Source organism: Peromyscus leucopus, chromosome 8b (genome assembly GCF_004664715.2).
Source record: "Peromyscus leucopus breed LL Stock chromosome 8b, UCI_PerLeu_2.1, whole genome shotgun sequence".
Classification (NCBI taxonomy): Eukaryota; Metazoa; Chordata; class Mammalia; order Rodentia; family Cricetidae; genus Peromyscus; species Peromyscus leucopus.
Window position 1 is genome coordinate 1831289 of NC_051086.1, and position 15116 is coordinate 1846404.

General features: G+C 42.0%; 1 pseudogene; it reads right to left on the reverse strand.

Moving 5' to 3' along the window:
* Positions 1-9378: 9378 nt before the first annotated feature.
* On the reverse strand, positions 9379-14684 carry LOC114710643 (annotated as a pseudogene).
* Between the last annotated feature and the right edge of the window lie 432 nt (positions 14685-15116).

Below are 15116 nucleotides of genomic sequence, written 5' to 3' on the forward strand. Positions count from 1 at the left end.
CTAACAATGCATTTCTTAGAATCTATCTCCACTGTTAGAGGACCAACAATTGTATCTACTAATGGGCTGAAATGCCTACAATTTTCTTAAGAGTTTGCTCTGTGGGGCTAGAGATGGCTAAGTGGCCCCTCTTCCAGAGGACCCGAGTTCAATTCCCAGCACCCACATGGCCCCTCACAACTGTCTGTTTAACTCCAGCTCCAGAGGTTATGGCATCCTCACATAGATATATATGCAGGTAAAACACCAATGCACATAAAATAAAAATAAATAAATTATTTTTTAAAAAAGAGTTTGCTTTGTGTCTCAGTGTCTGAGAACTTAATAATCTAATTGTGTATGTGTCTGTGTCTGCAAGACTTTTTGGAAAATCTTTTTTGGTATATCTCTCAAACATGAATACTTAAATCTACTCTAAAAAAGGTAGAATCTAAGTCAATTCAATCAATCACTTTTTAAAAGTTGAATAACCCATGTGTAAAATTGGAGAAAGATGTTTTCCTTATTCCATTTTGGGGAAACTGAAAGTGAAAATAAGGTGCCATTGGAAACTGACCAGGAAAAGCAGATTGTTACCAAATGAAATGATATAAGTATCATACCTATTATTTATTTAAACAGCATAATGAAGCTTAGAAAATGTCCTCCTCTTCTTCTTAAACCCCAAAAATTTTCTTTAGAATCCTAAATAAAAACAAACCGTTAAAACCAAGCAATCAACAAAAGCCTAAGACCATAATATTTGCAAATATAAAAAAATCAAGACCTAAAACAATGCCTATCCTATAGACGAGCTCAGTAAATTTTTTAAAAATGTTGAATAAGTGAATCAACATACAGAGTACATATCTTTCAGGAAGTTTTAGGAAGTAAACATCCTTAGGCAGAGTAAAACAAGAAACCAGTCTTGGGCAAAGTTAGTATATATTAATTTGGGGATTACAGAAGGTAATAAACACAGCACCAGGAATTTAGGTTGCAGTGGACTCTTGGTTGGCTAAGTAGGTTTTTATAAATGGTAACTCATAAACTATGATAAGTACTGACTGGGCATAAAGAATCTTCTAGAGTGGTTTGTATGATGATTCTGGACTAGCAGGGCACTGGGTATTAAAAGTACAGAGAATTAAGGGCTGGAATGTACACTAACCCTAAAGGATAGGCGAGTTCCTCATTAAGAATGAAGATATTGAATTTCCAGGTCATCTTTCTTCTAAGAAGTCACACAAACACGACAGACAAACGTAAAAAGGGGAATAATGACGTAGGAGTAGAGGGAGGTGAATTCCAATGAGATTTTAGTTTAAATACTCATTTATACATCGTTTTTAAAAAGATACTTAACACCAGTATAAGCGGATAATGAGAAATTATTCTGAGTATATACTAAGCTCTTGGAGACTTGCTCTATGTACAATGTCATTATTTTGTTCTTTAGGCTTCCAGGAAACCAATAATAAACCAATGCTCCTGAACTATTAATGAATGAGTCACTCTGGGGCTCATTAAAAGTACAACAGTAGAACATGTAGTTTCAAGTCATTAATAAGTTGCTCTGGTGATCATTACAGACAGCTAGTATCCCTTCTGGGAAACCCTCATTATGAGACATTTGGGATAACTGGTGTTCTCATAAATTAATACCCCAGGCAGGAGGCCAAGAGGGTCCTCTTACAAAGCCATCTTGAGAAGTTACAGGTCAAGTTTTGTTGTACTCTAGGGTAGCTAAAAGCTGCCTTTGTTCTCAGTCTTGTCCCTGTGGGAAAGACAGCTCTCCTTCTCAAAGACTGTTTAGGGTAGAGGTTGTCAATATCACTTTCCCGCTTATAAATGAAACTATTGACAGGTCAATGTGTAATGTCTGGGGTTTGCTTTAAACACCCTAATGCAAACAACACTCTCACAACAAACTAAAACCATTAACACTGAAGAGGATAAATTAAATGAGATTGCAAAATATTGATAATTTTGAGACAGGGTGCCACGTCAATGTAATTTTTGAGGCATCCAGAACATTCATTATACTACCTTTATGTATGCTTGATAATTTCTATTTCTAAAAAAAAATTAGATAGCTATTTAAAAAGGATTTTTCATCTATATATTAAGTCAGTTATTGCTCTTTGTATTTATGGGTTCTTTCAGGTATAAATGAACAGAAGTTCCTATTCACATTAACTCTAACAATAAATGGAGCTTACAGAATTCATGTAAGTCCAGGGCAGGCATAGGCCTTAAGGATGCTCTGTTCAATGACATAGCCAAGGACTGAGTTTCCATCCTTTGTTCTTCCTTCCTTGGCATTGGCTTCATAGTAAAGCTCAGGTCTCCTAACTTCAAGAAGACTGCCACTGGTTGCTGGGCTACTTACATGTATTATCTGGCATGAGCTGGATTTGTTCTAGCATTCCTAATATCAATCCGGAAGGGAACAGCTTAAGCCACATGCCTAAACTAAAAACCCTGTTTCTTAAACTGTGTTTCACAACCCTACATGGGATTGATGAAAACCACTAGTTCTAAAGTTTATGTACAAAGGCAAAAGACCAGAATATTGAAGAAAGTTGGAAGGCTGATATCATTGAAAAAATGAGCTCAAAATGATTCACAAGCTTAAATACAAATTACAAAACTCCTAGAAGATATGAGAAAGGTCTAGATTAAATTAAAAACTCTTCTCTTGGGGCTGGGGAAGGGCAAAGTTGGAAAATATTTGCTGCACAGGATGAATTGGGTTCCCAGTACCCAAGTTCAGGACTGACAGCACATTTTTGTTGCTGTTACTGGGTTTTGTTTTTCCATAGGGTCTCTCTTAGTAGCCCTAACTATCCTGGAACTCCCTATGTAGTCAGGCTAGCCTCAAACACACAGAGATCTGACTGCCCCTCTACACCCCCGTACTGCGATTCAAGGTGTGTGCCACCACCTGGCTATGGCAGCACATGTTTTAACCCCAGCACTGGGGAGGCGGTACGTCCCTGGGGCTTGCTGCTCAACCAGCCTAGCTCAATTGATGAGCTCCAGGTTCAGTAAGGGACCCTGTCTCAAAAAAACAAGGTAGAGAGTGATTGAGGAAGACACTTGATATTGACCTCTAACCTATGCAAGCACACAAAATAAAATGAAAATGAAACAACAAGAGCAACAACAACAAAAAAAACTACTTCCGTTGACCTGCCCAGTGAGAGTAAGTCTCCTTGAATCCAAAGAGATGCCAAAGACGTGTGTGTGTGTGTGTGTGTGTGTGTGTGTGTGTGTGTGTGTAGTAACCAGGGGACTCCAGGGGTCTGAGCTCCAGTAGTACAAATAAAGCACTTCTCATTTTTAATTACTAAATAAAGTAAAGTATGAGCACCATTTTACAGTTAGCTTAAGCAAATAGTACAAGAACAGCAAGGCAATACACCTGGTGTTGTCTTAGAACCTTTGGTCATGTAAAAAAAAACCCCAAGAATATTCCTCCCGGGGCTTTTCCTTTCCCACAGAGATAAAATGGACACGCCAGAGCATTCCCTTCAAGTCCTTATTTTCAAGCGTATTCACTTAGAGTTTGTGCAATGTTTTTCTAGAAGGATGCCTTGTGGGAAGAGCCATCTGCATTCTTCCCTATCCATAGATCACAGTAAATCCACTGCTTTCTTACACAGGCTCCCACAACCTCCTTTTGAGTTGTTGGTCAGGAGGGTCCACGAGACTCCCCAAACCGTACAGGTTTCCGCCAGTGCCCTTGGTTGCCTCCCAGAATTTGAAGGTGAGACTGTATTGCTGAAGATACCAGAAACTTCAGATACAGGGCTTAGAGGAATCGAGCTGGATCTGACCTGGAAGCCTCCTACCCAAGGACCAGCTCTCATAGTATCTGAAGGTTCTATGCAAGCTGCCAGGAAAGAAAAGCAATCAACGGTCCTCCCCAGCTGTAAGGCAACACTAAGTCAACTCAGCAGGCTGCGCATGCGTCTAACAACAATAAAGATGGAAGTCATGACTTGGAGAGGGAGCGGGAACCGCAGGTGGAGGAGTCGCAGAGGAGAAAGGGAGGAGTAGAAATGATATAAATACAGTGCTCGTGCTCAAAAAAGTTTAAAGACGCTCTGAAAAGACCGTCCAGACAATGAGAAAACACGGCATAGATTAAGAAAATATACTCATCAAAAATATATGTAATAAAGACTGTCATCCAAACGTACAGAAGTAAGTCAGTCTCAAGGGTCATAATAAAAACAAATGCCCCGGCTGGGCGGTGGTGGCGCACACCTTTAATCCCAGCACTTGGGAGGCAGAGGCAGGTGGATCTCTGTGAGTTTGAGGCCAGCCTGGGCTACCAAGTGAGTCCCAGGAAAGGCACAAAGCTACACAGAGAAACCCTGTCTCGAAAAACCAAAAAAAAAAAAAAATCCCCATTAAAACTGTCAAAAGACCTGGATAATTCACCAAAGACACAGATGACAAATAAGTGTACAAAGAGATGTTAGCATCTTATATCACTGGGAAACGAGACACCATACACACCTGTTAGAAAAGCAAAGATACAGAATGCTGTCAACACAACTTTGGAGAGGAGGGGAAGCATCTTTTGCTGGTGGAATATAAAATAGAAGAGCTATTCTGAAAAAGTTTGGTGACGTCTGACAGAATTAAATATACTTATTATGTAATACATAATGTTTCATTGCTTTTACCCAAATTAGTAGAAAACTTACAAATACACAAAACCTGTACAAGAATATTTACAGTAGATATATTCATAATTTCTGAAACCTAGAAACAAACAATATATTCTAAATAAGTGAATAGATCTACTGTTACATCCAGACAAAATATTACTCCACACTTAAACAAATGAGCTCTTAAGAAATCAAAAGACATAGGGAGGGGTCTCGGGACGTGGTTCAGTTGGCAGTGCCCCCGCTGAGCATGCACAAAGGTCTGGCTCCATCCCCGGCACCACATAAACGGGGAGTGGTAGTGCACATCTGTAGTCCCAGAACTTGGAGAACTTGGGAAGGGCAGGCAAGAGTAGAGTTCCAGGTCATTCGCGTTTCAGGGAAGGAAAGGAAAGAAACGAGGGAGGGAGGGGAAAAGACAGAAATAAAGGGAGCGATGGGGAGGGACAAGGGACTTTCTGCCAAGCCTGAAAACTTGAGCTCAACCCCTGGACCCACATGGTAGGAGAGTACTGACCCCCCCACAGGTTGTCCACTGTGGCACAGGGTGGCAGGGGAGGGAGGGTGCACACATATACACAATGATTATTATTTTTAATATACTAAGCAGAACTGCTTGTATTAACCTGGGAGAAGTGAATCCTTCTGAATCAGTCTGCAGGATATGTCTTCCTGTCATCTTCCTTTTTTTTTTTTTTTTTTTTTTGTTCGTTTGTCTTTTCTCCAAGACAGGGTTTCTCCATGTAGTTTTGGTGTCTGTCCTGGATCTCTCTGTAGACTAGGCTGGCCTCGAACTCACAGAGATCCTCCTGGCTCTGCCTTCCGAGTGCTGGGATTAAAAGCATGCCCTTCTTCTTCTTCTCCTTCTCCTTCTCCTTCTCCTTCTCCTTCTTCTTCTTCTTCTTCTGTAAGCTCTTTTTTAACTTTATATTTATTCCGTGTGCATTGGTGTTTTGCCTGCATGTATGTTTGTATGAGGGTGTCTGATCCCCAGGAAGAGAGGCAGTTGTGAGGATAATTGTGAGCTGCCATGTGGGTTCTGGAAATTCAGCCTGGGTCCCTTGGAAGAGAAGCTAGTGCTCTTAACTGCTGAGCCAGCTCTCCAGCCTCCCCAAATCATCTTCCAAAAGAGAGATACACAGCTTCTAGTTACCTGCCAACACCACCCAGTCAGCAGCTCTGAAGCCTCCACCTTCTAATCTGTGTAACAGTGATGCCTGCTGCACTACTGAGCAGCTGTGAGGAGTGGGAGAACGTTTTACTGACCAGGTGACATGGGATCCAAATTTGCTCTAAGTTGGATTTCTTTGATTCTTTGCAGAAGTGTAAAGGATTTATTAGGTCAGCATTCCCCTAAATAGTGCTCACAGAAAATTGATCTGCAATGTTAGGTGTAATATATCACATACTAACATGGATAAATAAGGCCAGCAAATAGAGCATGTTTATACTCTTCCTCCATCCCTTAGGTTCACTCTATACATTTCAATATAAATGCTCCATGTTAACTGTGGTGCACATCTATATATAATTTCAGTACATGGGTGGCTGAGGCAGCAGGCTGGTGAGTTCAAGGCCAGATTGGGCTACAAAGTGAAACTGTCATAAAAATTAATAAGTGATGAGAATTCCTTCTACAACAAAACATTGATATTATTAAATTCATTGGTGCCAAACACAGCTGATTGTGGGACTTTTTTTTATACAAAAAATATTTTGTTTGATTTTTAAGATTATGTGTATGTGTGTGTGAATATGAATATATGCATGTGAGTCCAGGTGCCCCCAGATGTCAGAAGCTTCAGATCCCCATGTAGCTAGAGTTACAGGTGGGTATGAGCTACTCCATGTGTGCTGGGAACCAAATTCAGGTACTCTAGAAGAGCAGTGAGCACTCTGAACAGAGTCATCGTTCCAGCCCCAGAATATTTTTTTCTTGATATGCCTCTGTACATGTCATAGTGTTCTCTGAGTACCAATTAGGGACCAACTGAAGTGGCCAGATTCCAAAGATCCTTGTCTATCCCTTGGTGTTGAGAGGTTCTGTGGAAGAGGGGGGCAATTGCTTGCAAGCCCTCAAGTCTGTGTGAGCATTTTGGCCCTTGTTACTGCTGAGTTCTGGAGAGCTGGGATGGGGCTGGCAGGGTAACGAACCCAGGGTACACATGGAATCTGGTTTTCTCCTCCAGAGTAAAGCGAGGCAACGTTCGCACAGCTCCAATATTTGCATAGCTGGGACGATGGTCCCAGATGAGTTCAGGGTCCCCTTCTCCACAGGACCCACATGTTCTGCTTTCCCATCTCTTCGGCTGGACAACAAGACCAGGACACATGGCCACCACATAGCAGTCACACACCTGATACCCGAGAAGGGACACCACAACTGACGCTCAAGTGGCCGCATCAGTCTCTCCTGTTTGACAGGTATGCTTAGCTCTTGAGTTAGGCCTGTGCTCGACCTTGCAGTCAAGGCTGGGAAAGAAAGCTGCAAACTTCCCTCTCAGTTTCTACATTCTAACGGGGATGACAGCCCAGACAAAGTACACGAAGTAATTAACCGTTAAGCTGTTGAAACATGCTAGAAAGAAATAAAAGTAGTGTTCAAAGTGATAAATACAGTGTCCTAGTAGGAAAAGGAAAAGGGAGTCACTCGATTAACTGTTAGGATGGACTTGATGAAAGTCTTGGTTTTGGAATGTGGAGCTTTGAAGATACCCAAGGGAAGACTTGAATTGGAAGCTCTCTTAATTCAAAGAATAAAACAGGCAACATAAGCTCCTTTAGGAGGGGATATAGTTTTTGAACTATAAAAATGTTTACTTACTCCAGTGAAATAATATCAGGGAAAATGCAGACTTAAGACTATCTTAGGAGGGTGGCAATGCAGCTCAGTGGGCAAGGTAGGTGCCAAGCAAAGCCTGGTGACCTGGGTTTGTTTCCTGGAATCCATTTGAGGTGGAAAGATGGAACTAACCCCATAAAGTCATCTCCTCACTTTTATACCAGCATGCACACACTTCTCTATACATTAATATTTTGTTTTTAAAGGGTATTGCAGGCCAGCTGCAGTGGCACAAGCCTGTAATCACTCTACTTGGGAAACTGAGGCAAGAGTTCAAGACCACCATGGGCAGCATATAGCCAGTCTTAGGGAAAAGAAAGCCAGACATGGTGATATATGCTTATAATCTTAGCAATCAGATAGAATAAGAATCAATAATTCAATGACATCCCTTTATAGCAAGTTTGAGGTCAGCCTGGGCTACAGAAGACTCTGTCTCAAAGAACTGAAACCAAATGCACACACATATACAAAAACAAAATAAAACACCCCCTCTTTTGAGGAACCAATCAAGAAACAAATGGTTTCTGAACTAGAAAAGGACACAACACAATGTTCCCAAGGTTGGTTACCAGGGATAAGACACTATCTACTTACACTGTCATCCTGCCTTCATACCCAAGCTGCGCAATAACCAATAAACTCGCTAACGAAGGGGTACTGAGAAACCCCTGTACAACACTGAGCCTCAACTTCCTCATCTGTAAGGCCAGGACGAGAACTGGCCACATGGCTCAGAGAGTGACAGCACTTGTTGAGCAAGCCCAAGGACCTGAGTGCAAAAGCTAGCCTAGCACTTCCACACTCTCTGTGCAAAAAGGGCATGCACCCCCCAACACAACGTCATCACCTCCATTTTTAAAAGAGTTAGAAGAGACCGTCTCTTTAATCTCTTTCCTGATGCACACAAAAGCTGACAGAACCATACAAAAGTCACTGTTATATTAAACAGCTGATTTATAAAATCTGCAATCAGTGAGCTGTATATTCTATTACCAACTTATAAAATGTGAAGTTGTAGTTCAAATATTGTGCCAAAGAGGCACAGGTAGATACAACCTAAGAGCTTTCAGTGTAAGATAAAACATGGATGTTCATTTCCTCGTCTTTTGCCCAACACTGAGGGTCAGTTCGCAAACCTTCCTATTTGGGAACTTAATCTGATGACTAGATACCCAGGTCTCCACATCACCTGGACATAAGGCTCTGCCTTGCAGTTCTTAAACAAACAAGTGCCTTGTTCTAAGCTACAAACAAAAGTTACATTAAAAAGGTGACACACACACTTTAAAACGTTCATGCTAAACTGCCACTACTTTTCATTCATGTCTTGCTCAAGCGCTTAATTTCCATGGCTGCTTTTTCCTATTGGCATTATAAGGAAAGGAAATAGTTCCCTTAATTACATAAAAATATAATACATGTTCATGGCTACAGATTCCAACCCATTTTCATATATCTCATTAAGGATGTTTTCACTTTCCAAAAGTCCAAATGAGAGGCATAAGACTGCACTATTAGTTCATGCAGGGTTCCTAGAGCTGAAGTAATTACGGTTTCAGTAAGTTAAGCTAACAGGACCCAGAGGTGCAGTTCCTAAAGTTAAAGAGGAAACAAAGTCGATACCCAACTTTGTTAACAATATAAAACTTTCTGCCGGGCGGTGGTGGCGCACGCCTTTAATCCCAGCACTCGGGAGGCAGAGGCAGGCGGATCTCTGTGAGTTCGAGGCCAGCCTGGGCTACCAAGTGAGTTCCAGGAAAGGTGCAAAGCTACACAGAGAAACCCTGTCTCGAAAAACCAATATATATATATATATATATATATATATATATATATAACTTTTCATTAGCTTTCATCTCTGCTCTGCTATGATTTGCACCAGAAACACATGTTAATGCTTTTTCTCTTAGAAGTCTATGCTCCAAGTGTTTCTACTCTGTATGTTCCAAGACTGATATTAGCTGTGACCACAGACTATGGGTTGAGTGACTCTGATACACAAAGTTGAAGTTAGTAGATCCTGATACAATCTCCAAACAGCCCCTTTTCTTATTTAGAATGCTCTTAAAGCTCTCCCTAAGAACTTTTCTGAGAAGTCTAGCTAAAAATAGCAGATGGCACAAGTAACATATTCCCTATAGAGCAAACTTTGATTCCTTTCTGTAAAGCACGTTTTTGTCTCCACGATACCTGATGAAATGTTGTTCTTCATGCCTCCTAATTCTGAATTTCTCAACTTCAGAGCCGAGCTCTATTTGGTGACTTTCTTCAGACTGAGGACACTGGACAAGCGTCTCTTCCTTGGTGGAGTTTCTGGTGTCTGAGAAGGCTTGGCCATCTACTGAAGCTTCTCTTGCACATATCACATGTGTAAGGCTGCTCACCGGTGTGTGTGGGAGTTCTGGCTGAATTTCCCCCCACATTCCTGACATGAAAAGGCTTTTCTCCTGCATGAGTTCTTTGGTGTGTGTGGAGATTTGTGTTCTGACTGAGGCTTCTCCCACACCATGAACACTTGTACGGTTTTAGCCTTTGGTGTGGTGCTAGGTGCTTACTAAGGTCTGAGCTCCATCGGAACCTCTTCCCACACTGCTGACACTGAAGAGGCTTCTCTTCAGTGTGAATCCTCTGGTGTTCAACAAGGTCAGAGCTGACTCTGAAGCTTTTCCCACACTGCTGCATTGAAAAGGTCTCTCTCCTGCACCGTCTTTCTCGTGAAGATCCATGAGTCTCAGCAGCTCTTGTGCTCACGTTGAAAATTTCTTTCTTTTCTTCACTGGACAGTCTTGTCAGCATTTCCTTGCGCTGTGTGTCTCACTAGGATTTTGTCTGACTGTTGCTTTCTGGGAAACTTTCACTCTGGGCTTTTTTTTTGACACTGCACTGGTGTTTGTATCTCAGAAAGAGGTGCAGGCTGGTACTTGGTCTTTATATCTCAGAAAGAGGTGCAGGCTGGTGACTTTCAGTGTCAACTTTCTGCTTCAGCCCTGGTGGAATAAACACAGGAATCAGCTGAGAAAAAGGAAGCCACAGGAGCAGAAATCAAAATTCAGTTATTTTCAATACTTAAAAATCATGACACTGCCAGGTGTAGTGGTGCACGCCTTTAATCCCAGCACTCAGGAGGCAGAGGCAGGGGGATCTCTGTGAGCCAGAGGTCAGCCTGGGCTACAAAGGGAGTTCCAGGACAGCCAGCACTGTTACACAGAGAAATCCTGTCTTGAAAAAAATCAAAACCAAACAAAAAAAATATCATGAAACCACCTTTCTCTCTCTCTCTCTCTCTCTCTCTCTCTCTCTCTCTCTCTCTCTCTCTCTCTCACACACACACACACACACACACACACACACACACACACACACACACACCTAAACTAAACTAAGTAGAGGACCAAAATATTGAAGGTTAAGTCTGCCGCAGACCACCCAGAGGGAGACCACCACTGCGGGAGAACCAGGGAGAAGGCTCGAGGAGAAGTTAGGAATCGGCGAGGAAATGACAGACAGACACACAATGGATTGTTGTGCTGCTGTAGATTTACTTCTGTAAAACCAGTGCTTATATTCTTTTACAATCAAGGAACTTGGCAGGGGATTACATCAGACTGTTAATTTTTACAATTACTCAGAATCAGCAAACTTTTTCAATTTCACAGAATCAGCAAAAGACAATAGCAAAGTATATCAATATCTATTTCTGTGTAGACAATAGCAAAGCACTTTAATATCTATTTCTGTATATCACTTCCGCAGCTTGGAATTCATTGTGGTTGTTGCTTAAGGGCATGATCTCAGAATTTTGTGAAATCTGTCTCGCGCCAAAGACCACATCTGTGAGACCCAGACTTTTACCAGCCAAGGTTTAACTCACCCTCTATATACTTTTTGTATAATTTCATTTATACATTCATCCATCTTTCTAATTGTCATATACCCTTCTATACCAATACCTTAGGTCTGGCTTCATATTTTCTATGATCTGCTGTCTTTCTTCTTTACTATAAAGGCACCAAGGCTTTCTAGTCCTGGCTAGCCTTTCCATAAAAGGCAAATCACTCCAAAGTTGTTTCTTTCCTTCATGATTCATTCCCCCCGACACAGAAAAGACATACAGAGAAAAAGCATGATTAGTGCAAACAAGGACTATCGCCCTGAGATCCTCAGGCCGCATGACGACCTTTGGAAGTGGGGAAACTGCCTGAGGTCTCGCTCCAGGAAGCTTCAACCTCAGCCCTTTAGCTGCCAGACTCTAGTACAGCGGCAAGCTTTCAAGCTTTGCTACAGCTACACAGGTGTCACAGCTGTGGGCGTAGCATAAGTCCTTGTAAAGGTTCACACCAAGGCCTGTCTCTTTTTTCTCCCTGTGTGTGATTACCTGCAGGAGATTCTATGGGACTGTCTTTGAAGTCTGAGGAACTTTGAACCCATGGCTCTTCTCCTTGTTCCAGACAGAAAATCACCTTGGGTCTATCTGAGCACAGATAATGCTGTAAATGGAAAAAATAATTTAAGGGCTCTAAATTAATCCTAGACTACTCGAGAAGAAAGACCTTTTTATAGTGTGTTATCTCAGATGACAGACTTCTATATCCAGAGTTATTTTTATCAAAGTAAATCCCAATGTATATCAATGAAAAGGATATGAGAAATGAGAAGCCAGTGTACCTGTCCTCTTCTGTACCAAGAAATCACTACATTCAACCAAATTCCAGGGGTTGTGAGGAATACAGGCAGGTCAGAATATTTTTTCCTAAAGTATTTTATTATTTTTGATGGGCTGGGGTAGAGTAGAGTGCCCATGGGGGCTAAAGAAGGTGTCAGGCCCCTTGGAGCCAGAGTATCTGACATGGGTGCTGGAGATTGAAGCTGAAGTCTCTGGAAGAGCAGTGTGAGTTCCTAAACACCGTGCCATCTCCCCAGCCCCCAAAACTGGTTTTCAAAAAGATTTATTGTACAAAAGAGAGAGAGCTGGGTGGCACATGCATAAATGATTACTGTCATAACTACAGTTCCTTATTTTGTTTTTATTTATTTAGCACTAGGCCGAAGGACAGATTTCTATTTTCTACAAATCACTCTTTTGTTTTGTTTTGTTTGGGTTTGCTTTGTTTTGGTTTTGGTTTTCGGAAACAGGGTTTCTCTGTGTAACATCCCTCGCTCTCCTGAAACTCACTTTGTAGACTAGGCTGGCCTCAAACTCACAGAGATTCAATTGCCTCTGCCTTCTGAGTGCTGGGATTAAAGGCGTGCACGACCACTACTTAATTCACTCATTCTTAATGTTACAGAATCATTGTGTGCCTTGGCGGGAAGGGGATGAGCGCCCCAGCATACATGTGAGACCAGAGGACAACTTCGGAGATCCAGTTCTCTCCTTCCATCCTTATGTGCGCTCTGGGGAACTGAACTCCGGTTTTGAGGCTTGCTCAGTAAGTGCCTTCTACTGCTGCCTGCCCTCCGTCACTCACTCTTTCATGTCCAGCTAGAAGAGACACCAAAGCATTATCCAATATGAGAAGTTTTTGTCATTCAATATTTGAGACTGTTAGCCCATGCTATTCTGGAACTCACAGTGTAGCTCAGGATGGCCTCAAACTTGGAGCATCCACCTGCTTCAGTTTCTAGGTAGTAGAATTATAGGAGTCAGTCACCATGCCTGGATTATTAACTATTTCAATAATTATTCTAAGTGGCTGGGAGAGGTTAAATCCAAAGTAAAGCAGGTACACAGGGCCCTGATTTCAATACTCAGCACTCAAAAGAGATGAATACTTATTGGGTTGGTATGCTATGATAGATACTTTACTGAGGCTATAATGGTGAAGTCCAAGTTTGTGATTTCATAAGGCTTGTATTCTGGTAGGGTGATGAGGCAATACATTATTTAAAAAAAAAAACTCAGAATGTTAGAAAGTGATGTGCAAAAAACTAAACATGACAAGAAGGAATTCTAACATTTTGCTCTTTGAAGCCTATTTCAGATAAGGTTTTATAGAATCCTTTGAGAAAGTAGTATTTGAACAAAAAGCTCAACATGGTCTTTGCCATATGGAAAAAATGTATGCTACACAGACAAAAAGTGAATGTAAAATGAGTATGGCAAAATCAGCTGGAAAAACCACAATGTGACCAAAGAAGATTAATAAGGGCACGGATAAAGGAGATAAATCACACCATAAAGGGCGCTGGTGCCCTGGGAAGGAACATAAATCATATTCTTCATTTAAGAATGTAATACAACAGGGCTGAAGAGAGAGCTCGGGCATAGAGAACTTGCTGCTCTCGGATAGGACCCGAGTTCAGTTCCCACCTCAGACAACTCCCCATCACCTGTAACTCCAGCTCCAGGAGATCCAACACCTTCTTCAGGACTAAAGGGCTCCCTCATTTGTACTTGGACACACACACACACACACACACACACACACACACACACACACACAATCAGCAGAGCGCTTGCCCAGCATACCCTAGTCCCAATCTCTAGCACTGAGAAAGAGAATTTGGTTTCTATCTCCTTAGCCAAAGCCAATACTCTTCATTCATCATAGCTCCAAAAAGCAAAATTCAACTTTTTCCCTAAAGTGACCGAAGATGGTCATGATCTCTAAAATAGTAGACTGAGTTTTCCCATGTGTTTATACTTCAGGTCCTACCTTAAATAGAATAATAGAAGTGATTTAATTTATCATTTTTTAAACTAACTTTCCCCATCCCCACGATATCCATCATCATCATCATCCCAGTTCACTGTACATGACCAAGGTTTCCTCTCACCCCGTTCCTCACTTCCCCAGAGTCCCTCTGCAGGTATTCAACCCGGGTCGCCGCCTCTTCAGTGCTCTACGGATGCTGCTTCTCTAGCTGAGATTGCACCTCCCTTGGCAGAATGGTCAGAAACTGTTCTAGCACAAGCAGTTCCAGAATTTGCTTTTGAGTGGATCTCTGGTCTCAGCCACAGGCGGCATAATTCTTGAAGCTGGCTGACGGTCTTACGGGGTCCAGCCGCTTTGTAATAACGGAAGTTCCAGAAGTGCCAGCACTGTCGTAGGTATAGCACTGTCGTTTTGTGAGATGGATTCTTTTACTTTGACTAGTCTTTGTGTCGGGCTTCTTGGGATACCTGGAGCCTTGTTTTGAGGGTCCAAATACTCAACCACTTTCAGATTCACCATCACCAATCGACACTTCACAGGGGCCACCCTTGATAACTGAAGCACATGTTGGTCTGGCTTAAAATCCAGTGAAAGAATCTTCTTCTTAAAGGCACCAAAGACAGAGGAGAAGGGAAGCGCAAGTCAACAAAAAGTCACGATGATCTAAGATTTGCTACTTAACGAAAGAAAGCGGAACAGAAAAGGTCCTGACGTGTCCCCCTTTAATGTAAACTCCTATAGGCTAAAGAGATGGTTCAGCAGTTCAGGGCACTTGCTGCGGTGGCAGAGGGCCCCAGAGTGACTGGTCAGTCACGGGGCAGCTCACAGCTGTCTATAAATCCAGTTCCAGGGCATCCGATCCCTTCTTCTGACCTCCACTGGCTCCAGGCACACAGGTGGTATACATACATATGTGTAGGCAAATCTTTAAAAGATAATTTAAAAATCACC